The sequence below is a fragment of the Belonocnema kinseyi genome, chromosome 10, assembly GCF_010883055.1.
Source record: "Belonocnema kinseyi isolate 2016_QV_RU_SX_M_011 chromosome 10, B_treatae_v1, whole genome shotgun sequence".
In the NCBI taxonomy this organism is placed as follows: domain Eukaryota; kingdom Metazoa; phylum Arthropoda; class Insecta; order Hymenoptera; family Cynipidae; genus Belonocnema; species Belonocnema kinseyi.
The window spans coordinates 88,586,580-88,597,008 of NC_046666.1; positions in this window are offsets into that span (position 1 = coordinate 88,586,580).

Below are 10,429 nucleotides of genomic sequence, written 5' to 3' on the forward strand. Positions count from 1 at the left end.
AGACTTCTCTCCAAAATACTTCGACCTCCTCTGGTTTGGGTGGGTGTTCGATAGTAACTGGAGGGTCTTGGAAGAGTCGAGATGGGTCAGAGAGAAACTGTTTGATTTTCTCTGACCCACCTCTCCCTCCGCTCCAGACTTCTCTTAGCGTCAGATAGTATCCGTATTCTCTCAACGATATCCTGCCTGATGGTCAGCAGCTTTGACTTGTTAAGTGTGTGATAACGGGTCCGGAGTTTGCGCGCGAACTTTCGAACCTTGGCGGTAAAATTCCTGCCAGATGTGATGTAGTCAATCACACATTGAATGCGGGACGCGTACTGTCTTGTCCAGCCTATCTTTCTGGGAAGTTGATGCATTCGTCTTTTGGTCTTATGATCAGCCGTTGGTTTTGTTTTACGGTTCGCATCGGCCAAAGCTCTCGTTGCATTATACACACAATAATTGATAATCCAGAGGTCGGACTCACCGGAAAATTTTCCACGAAGCTCGTCATCTATTTCAGCCAGATCTTTAGGCTTCAGAAAAACGTTGGTATTGATGTTTCTCCGGGTCGTAAAGCATCGCTCTTCATCTATTGGATGCTTGCCCACGGTTGGTCTTAGTGTCGCCTCTCTCTCTTTGTTGCCAGCTTGTTCTAGCTGTGGTAGAGTAGGCGTTCCGCTTACATAGTCCCTTTTACGGAGTAGTTCAGCATGGTTTCGCAGACGTTACTGCGAAAAGTGCGATAGCTCCGGGTGCTTCTCGCACCACAGAGCATGCAGCCGTGCCATGTAACCCCGTTCACGGGCCACACTCGCATCGTAGCACTACAGGAAGTCGTGATTCAGTCGCTCCGTCCACCCAAAGGTCGCGAGATCCCGCCGATCTACCGCATTGAATCCATTTTCATTGGCTCCCCCAGCTCTAAATTGGTCGGCATTGTTGGCCGACCCATTGTCGGGAGCCCTGCGCGATCTGTTGTTTTGAACCGCACTTACTACAACTATGTTTGGTGTTGTCATTGTTGTTCCCACGAGAAGCTAGGGAAAGGGGTTCGTCCATCCTTGTAGAGCCCCGCATGCAAAGATAAGGCTGCGTACTTTGAGAGGTCGCCTGGTATCCCAGAGTCACCGTTCTAGACACCTCACCCAGGTGCCATACAGCTTTCGGCACAGTTTTCACACCTCCGCTTGGGGGTTAAATCCTTCGGGACCACCCCTGGAAATTGTCCGCGACTGTCTATTTATCTTTGTAACCATATTCAGCAGAAACCCTTGGTACAGGGACCCCTTCGGTTTGATTCTAGAGGAATCAAATATATATTCAATAAATATATAAATATGATGAAATAGAGGCTAACTAGAGGGACACACTGCACTGATCGAAAAGTAGGAGAAACGACATTCGGAAAGATTCGTGGGACAGTTCAACGTTCGGAAAGAAACGGAAGCAAAGTTCACATAGCCCTTTCCGAAACCTTTCTGAATCTTTCCGAAGCGGCCTTTCCGATTCTTTCCTTTTTTTCTGGCAGGGAGTATGCAACAGAATGTTCCGTCTTTCGAAGCCTTTTTTGGAGTAAAAGAAGCACTTCCCCAGCCATTTTATTCTAAAAAACAATTTGCACTACCAATAATAATAACTGCTGACAAACAGCGTAAATAAATTTATTGTAATCATTATTTCTTCATAAATAATGCAGCGCTGCCGCATAAACTAAAACGACACGTAATTGACATTGCCGCTTAGGGTTATTCTCTTACACTTTTTAATAATAAATTCGACCTAAGCGGCAATGTCACTTATGTATCTTTTTAGTTTTACGGCAGAGCGAGCTAACCTATAAACATCAATCACAGCATTCATTTTTTGATACTCTGCCAATGCATATTAGGATTAGAAGACTTACCATTATTATAATTCAACATTAAGCCAATATTTTTGACTAAACTTCTGGGGTTGACACCACTTTTAATAAATATTACACGTAATTATTCCATGTGAGCCGCACGTTTTGCATGTGAACAAACAGGACAAGGCTGTTTATAAAGGTTCGTCGAGTAGCCGCCAGGCTTCGTATTTTCATGCCAACCGCGAATATGTTCAGATAAGGAAAAAGTTTATTTTATTATCTTTTGTGTCAAAATAAAACTTATTCTTTCCTAATTTATAATTTTTCGTGAAAATTTAAGATAAAAAGATAAATTATGATGAAATTGTGAACAAAAGTATACAAAATTTGCATCTAAAAGTGGGGGTTAGGTCGTTCAGAATAAATAGTATAGAAGTATATACTATACTTGCAGTAGAAATCTGTTATCGTTTCTGCTCATCCCCAAGATGCGACGACGTCACAGACTTCCTTATCACACATTTTATCACACATTTTATAACAATTTAAATTATCACCGAGACTTGTTTAGCCGGCTGCATCCGAGTCTTCGCAATGCATTCACACGGGTTCAGACTGGGTCGACTCCCATGGGCGCGTGTTATCACAAATACTTTTGTAGTTATCCACCTCCTTGTAGATGGCTCTACTGTATGGGCATAAGTGGGGGTAATATTTTCTTAAAATATCTTGGCGCCGCCATTCTAGTGTTCGTTGAGATTATGTTTTCGTCAAACAAACTTCAAATTTTGCTAATTTCAAAAAAGTTGTGTCTCGCCGTATGAAGTGAAATCAGGACATTGAAAAATAAACAAATTTAAAGTAAATTGAAATGTTTGTGCTGTGCCAGGATGTCACTGATTTCACTTCTCTATTATAATGCGAATAAACTAAATGTTGAAAATAGGTTACATTTCATGTATTATGTAATTCTTCATTTATTGGAGAATTATTGCAAAATTGTACAAATTTATGCCGAAAACTGAAACAGGAAACAGTATTTACACATTGTTCGTCTTAAATATGTATAATTTTGAATTAATTCGTTTATTTTCTTTAATTTTAATTCATGCAACACATTCAAATTAAATACACATTTACGTGCACGAACACATCGATACACTTTAGTTTGCCACCTTCTTATAGATCGCGCTCGTGACGCTATAATGTAACGAGCGGAACTCTATTTAGGCGCGAAAATTTGGAATATTTAAAATGTTAATTTTAAAATAGGTCTTTAACTTTTTATATATGTAAATTCAAAATTGGCGAGTCCGTTTCCACAATTGAGGGTTTGGAAACTCAGCTCCAGCGATGAAATCCTTGACTGGAAATCTTCTTAAATAAAAATAATTGATCCAATTTAAGGTTAAAGCACTTCCATAAAGTGGCTTTTTCAATTTAATGAATTTCGTCCAATTTTGGATCAAATTCGCATTCGGGCAAGATGTCCAGTTGCTACATAGATTATGATAAATTGTGACTGGTGATATTTAATCAAAAACTGGTGAAAAAGAATTAAACCAGTGCGTTTATCCCATCCATGGACATCAAAGACAAAAGTTTTCATTTGTGTAAACTTTGCAACGTCCTTTAATGTAAGTTCTAAATCATTTAATAAATAATAATATTTACAAGTAATTACATATTCTATTATCTATTTTACTTTAACTTTGGAATTTTAATCAATTATCTCTAGCTTCCTTGTCGCTTCTTATTTCGAACCTTGATTACTTTCACGTAACAATGCTTTACAAATGAAATATCTGTTTGAACTTTACAGGATATAATGTCATGGAATATTTTACATCATTTGACGGCTGACGCGGAGCTTAACCGAGAAAATATTTGGTGAGTAGCTACGTTTTAAAATGCATTCGATACTTTCTTGTGCACTGCATTTGGAATACACGTCACTAAATTCTAAATTAAAATTTAAATCCTGAGTATTCCCTTTTTATTTTATTTTGATCTTCGATTGAAATTCTCTGACAGGTCCAATTCTGTATTAAATGAAACCCCAATTTGCCTGACAAAAAGTATTTAAAGCAAATTGAATGTATAGCCAATTATTCTAGTATATGAATAAACATGACTAAATAATATATAATGAGTTCTAACAATAATCCTTTATCTTTTATTTTTGACAACAAATCTGAATCAGAGTTTCGGCTATAAAATTAAAATCAATTATTCCATAAAAACTTCAAACTACTCACTCAGTTGTACTTGAACATAGAAACTTTGTGGTATTTAAAATCTCTTAATAGTTATTATTTATCATAATTACTTTCTCAAATAAATAATTTTCTACCACTAACAGATTTTCGACAAAGATCAATTGTTAATATTTTTATTTTATTTTTATAAATTTTTAAAGATCTCCCTATATGACCTTACATAATTATTTTATAATGTATCTATGCCTTGGCAAATTTGAATTGAAATTAATAATTTCAATTCACTTCTAATGCTTACATTGGTTACAACCATAATTAGAGGATTCACTTCTTTCTCTTTTGAATCTCTATTAATAATTTTGTCATCTCTCACTTTCCTTCTTCCTATCAAACTTAAAATTAATAATTAATAATAAATATTATTTCTCTCTCTCTCCCTCTCTCTCTCTTACACACACACACACACACACACACACACACACACACACACACACACACACACACACACACACACACACACACACACACACACACACACACACACACACACACACACGCGCACGCACACATCGTTTGTGCGAGCTTGCCGGGTTAAACTCACGTGTCCTTGCCTTTGCTAATAGTGACCTATCTTACTTTTTCTTTTTATTTTGCGAGTTTTACTTATTTGACTCTTCGTTACTTAGCAAATTTCCAAATTGAAATTCATTATCTGCAATTCAAAAATTATAATTATTGCAATTCAATCAATTCAATTATTGCAATTTAATATTAGCAATTTAATGATAAGTGATTTAATTCTCAATAAATTACAGTTTTTGATAATCAATTTGACATGCGGCAATTTACAAGTTTACAAGGGCTTTTTTTATATACTACAATTGTTATGAAGGCTGCGAAAATAAATTGTAATATTAATTTTCAAATTTAAGTTTAAACGTATCTCAAAAATGCATGTTTGATTCGATTTACATGAACAATTGAAGTTTGCTTTGGTGTGATTTGCAACTTAACGTTGAGATCATCAATGACTCTAACGATTTTAAATGGGCCTGAATAATAGTCATCAAATGTGTCCTCTCTCATATTAATTAGTACATAAACGTATTGATTTGATTCAAACTTTTTTTCGTTAATCTTTTCGTCGTGATATTTTTTACAACGTCTTTTGCAGCTTCTAATCGAGCTGAAACAAGTGAATCTGTTTCTACAATTCGATTTAAAACTTCGTCAACTAATTGCACATATGTCATAGGTATTTTTTCCTCTCCGAATTCGGAAGGAAATCGTGCCTTTCTCCCAAATACCACTTCGTGAGGAGCTATGCCAGTGGACTCGTGAATGGAAGTATTAAAGGAAAAAATGGCGAACGGAAGCCATTGGTCCCAGTTACTTCGCGCACTGTAATTGCGTCAGTATTCCACGAATGTGTGGTGACTTCTTTCAAACGCCCCCAGAGATTTCGGATGATAAGCGCTAGAATGATATTTCCGAATTTTAAATATTGTAGCAATACTGTTCATAATGTTGCTCATAAATTGTGATCCTTGATCAGTTTGTATTATTTCGGGGCATCCAAAAACCCAAATTAAATGTTCTGCTAAAGCTATTGCAATGTGAGGTGAGTCTATTTTTGAAAGCGGAATTGCACCTGAGTATTTACTTAAACAATCCTGTCATATCAACATATACTGATTTCCTGATTCGGTTACGGGGATAGGACCTAAAATATCAATTTGTACTTTCTCAAAAACTCTAGTGGGAGTGTCAGTAATTCTCATGGGCATTTTTGTCTTTACTCTTGTCAACTTTCGCTTCTGACATGCTTCTCATGTTTTTACACATGTTTTTCCCTTCTCGTGACAAACTGAAAGTTTTAGTATTTGTAGCTTCCATAACCTCTCTTAGCGTTATCACCGAAGTCTCTATGTTCTTTACAAAAACTTTATAATAACATTTCTTTTTAATAAACAAATTATAAACTAAACGCTTATCATGAATTTTTGATGTCACGTAACCATTTTCTGCTTCTGTCTCTTTCAGGTTCGAGAGTTTAATTATGGAATTGTCCAGTAATTCCCTACCCAGGGGTGTAGTAAGTACGCCATCAGATGAAACGAAATTCAGCATATTGTCATCCGTCATCCATACTTTATCTCGAGTCAACTGAGAATTTTTCTGTCTCATTTTCACTCAAAACGTCATCATCAAAACCATTAACTAAATTCTCAACTGCCTTACTCTCATAAAAATCTTTTCTACTCTGAATGGCGGGTGCCCATAGGACGCAACCCCCTTCCGTACTCTGCATACAATAGTCAACTAAAAACTCAGCAGCTGTACTCTCACAAACGGCATCATTACTATGAATGGAAGGTGCCCATAGGACGCAACCTCCTTCCCGGGGACCGTGCCTTCTCCATCGATGACACCTCCCCCAGGGACCGGACACCACAGTAAGCGGTTCCTTCCCTATTTGGAATGGAAGAGCCGACGTCTAAACTGGCCATCCCTCTCCCCCTTCCTTCAGCCTCTCTCTCAGTCAAGCGCTTTCTTCCGGAGGTGCCAAAGCCCCGTGCCCTCATCGCACTTCCGTAACCAGGGAGTAGAGGGGAGGTCTGTGCACTCACCTCACTGCAACCCGCACCCGAAGTTTCCTCATGGCCATTGAGTAACACAGAAATAGGTGTAATGCAGCGAACCGAATTGCACCCCTCCGAAACCTACGCATCAGTTTCTGTCTGGTCTTCATCCTCGCGGGACCCGCACCAACCGAAGCTAGGCTGGGGTATAGAGCTTACCACCTGACAATCACTCAACCTTGGAACTTCATGTCCCACTTCTATCTCATCTTCGAAACAACAATTACCAACAAGTACTCTTTCTATAGAATATTCGTGGTAGAGGACTTTGATTCCGGAGAAGTAGCCAATGTTCGACCTACAGCCCTTTGCAGCATCGTCATGACCATCCCCACCACCAATATTCTTTTTACTCTTTTTCTCATTAAAATTTACTGAATTTCGTGAAAGCGCATCCGCATTGGCATTAACACGACCTGGCTTGTATACTATTTTGCATTCATATCCTTGTAATTTTAGTTTCCAACGAGCTAAACGGGATCCCATCGTGGGGTCCTTTAACTTGTCTAACCATACTAATGCTTTGTGATCTGTAACCAACTTAAATTTAGTACCATATATATATGGTCCAAAATGTTGAACAGCAACCATAATAGCTAACAGTTCTTTCTCTGTTGTTGTATAATTTATTTCTGCTTTATTCATAGTTCGCGACGCATACGCAATAAGTAAATCTTTACCAATTTCACCTTGACTTAATATAGCTCCTATAGCAAAATCATATGCATCTGCAGTAATTATCAATGGCTTGTCCAATTTCGGGTACTGCAATAGCGGTTGCGTACAGAGAATATTTTTCAATTTATTAAAAGCGCTTTCGGCAGAATCAGACCAGAAAAATGGCACCTCCTTTTTTAATAGCAAAGTCAATGGCTTAGCAATCATAGCAAAATTTGGTATAAATCGCCGATAGTACCCTGCTAAGTCCAAAAACTGTTTACCATTTGTACGACCCTGAGGACGAGGGAAGTTGCTCACGGCCTCGAGTTTTTTCGGATCAGGTTTAACCCCATCTTCAGAAATTATGTGACCCAAATATCCGATTTCTTTGCATAAAAACCTACATTTATCGGGTTGTAAAATAAGTCCAGCAGTCTTTAAACGTCCTAGTAATTTTTCTAATGAAACGTGGCGGGTGCTGATTTCAGACCAAAAGGCATCATATTAAATTCGAGATGGTCAATAAGGGTAGAAAAAGCTCTCTTATGTCGGTCCGCCGGATCGATTTCGATCTGGTGAAACCCAGACGCGAGATCGAGCACGGTGAAATATCGAGAGCCACCCAACTGATCCAATATAGATGTAATATTGGGGAGCGGGTAAGCATCCTCGACAGTCCTTTCGTTAAGAGCGCGATAGTCTATGACCATTCGCCACCCTTTGTTACCCTTAGGGTCCACCTTTTTCGGTACTACCCAAACCAGAGAGTTATAAGGTGAGCTAGAAGGCGATACTGCATGTTGCTCTTTTAATTTATTTGTTTCTTGTGCTATTACTTCTTTATGTACTATGGGAAACCTATAGTTTGGTTTATTTACGGGTGTATCATCTACGGTTCTAATTTTATGTTTCAAAACATTCGTACAACCTAATTTGTCTCCTTCCAAAAAGAATTGATAAGGAAATTTTCTTATAATTTTCAAAAGACTTTCTTTTTCCTCTTTGTTCAAATTGGATAAATGAAGTTCTGGTAGTAATTTTCTTAATCGCTCAGCGGGAGTAGTTTCGCGTTTTTTATTAGTAATGCGTTTTTTAACATTTTTACTACTGTCTTTAGTATTGTTTTTGTTAGCATTTGGGATGGCTTCGTTACCGTCTTCACTATTTTCTTCATTCAAGTTTTTGTTAATGTCTTTACTCGCAGATTTAGAAATTGATTCAACAGTCTCGAATTCTTGTAATGTCTCGGGCGAAACTGAGAGCTCTACGTTCTTGGTAGCAGTATTAATGCAATAGACTCGAATATTACCCTCTTTTACGGTTGCTAAAGATTTTTCCAAAAATATACCTGGGCCTGTTGGTATTAAGGGCATATTACCTTCTGTCAAATCGGTATTAATTACTGGTGAAGTTACTAATTGTTTGGTACGAGCTTTTATAATAAGTGTAGTGCCCTTCTTGGGTGAAGTTTCAATTGACGAACTGAATTAAAATTCGCCTATGTGATATTTTATTTTTTTTTTGTTTTCAGATCAATGACAGAGTCGTACAGAAAAGGCATTCCTAACATTCCGTCGCAACTTACGGGAAAATTATTTGGTACTATTTGAAAAGGGCAATCAACCTCATTAATATTTGTGTACACTTCTTCAGAGGTCTTTACCCCCTGACTGGTAATTCCAAATAAATGATATCTGACATCAAAATTTACTGGTGTTCCTGTTTTTACTTTTCTTCGTTTAATTAAGTTTAATTCTGTCCCTGTGTCTACAACAAAACGACCCTTTCCATTTTTTATATTTTTACTATTTAAGTTTATGTTTGGTAAGAGTGCCTTCCCAGCTGTATTGAATTTTAAAACGACCCGTCGGATCGGTGCTGCATTTTCGAAGAGCTCAAAGTGGCAATTTTTATTGCAATTATGGTAGCGCGAACCATTGTAATTTATGAAACTACAATTTCGTGTCATATGTTCGATCCTACCGCACTTAAAGCATGAACGTCAGACTTCGAGCTTTCGCCTTCGCTTCGACCATTTCTATCGCTGCCTCTACTCGTACTTGCACTTCTTCCTCTCATTTCGCCACGACATACCTCAAACTTTCTAGTCCGTGCGTTGCTATAGTATGGACGGAATCGACCGCGCTGACTAATTCATTTTTCAGTCCGCAAATAAAATTCTCTGAAGCTGTATTTCTTGCTGAACTAATCAGGCACTGAGCATCTTCTGGAGAATTTTGATCTTCTAATAATTCAATCATGTTTGCCAAAAGCTGACTGGCCCGAGCACCGGATTCGCTAACAATCTTTTTTTCACGCTGGGCCAACTTAGAAAGAGCCTGATTAAGTTGGTTCAGAGTTCGTCGCTCAGCATAAGTAACTTTAAGATGTTTTAAAAGATCCTCTAGTGAGTGTAAATCTCGATCTGCAAGAACGTTGTATGTAGCTCCTACCACCCTTTAACGTACTACTAAAAATAAATGTTCACGATCTTTACCTGCAATAGAAGCTCTAGCAAAAATACAATCATTGATAAAGCGGCCCACTGACATGTTCTCTCCGTCAAATTTTGCTGGAATAAAGGTGAAAGCGGTCTTGAAAGGGATTGGTTTCTTTGACTCTTTCCCCGGCAGAGCAAAAATACCAGAGCTACTCGCAACTGAACTAGGCTCTGAGCCTGAAATGTTCGAACGGGCAGGGGCACGGTAGACAGCTACTGGATTCCGTGTCGCGATTTCCGGTTCTAAAATTTCTAAATTTTCCCTCAAATCAACTTCCCTTTCTTCATTAAAATCCGCAAAAGAATCAGGTTGCTCTATGTCTTCTTCATAATTCAATTCAAAATTTTCCCTGCTCACTCGAGCGTTATGAGTGGGACGACTACGAGCGGATCCCACTGCACGACCGCCAATCGACCGATAACTATTCACACCTCGTCTTTGCACCGTCCCTGAGTTCAGCCCTGCTTCTGCACTTTCACCCCTAAGATCACCTCTCTTCCTAGTGGTTGTAACAGCGCTGGCTCCTCGGCCACCCCTCTCAGCCTTGCTTATTCTACTTCGCGTACGCATTTTGAG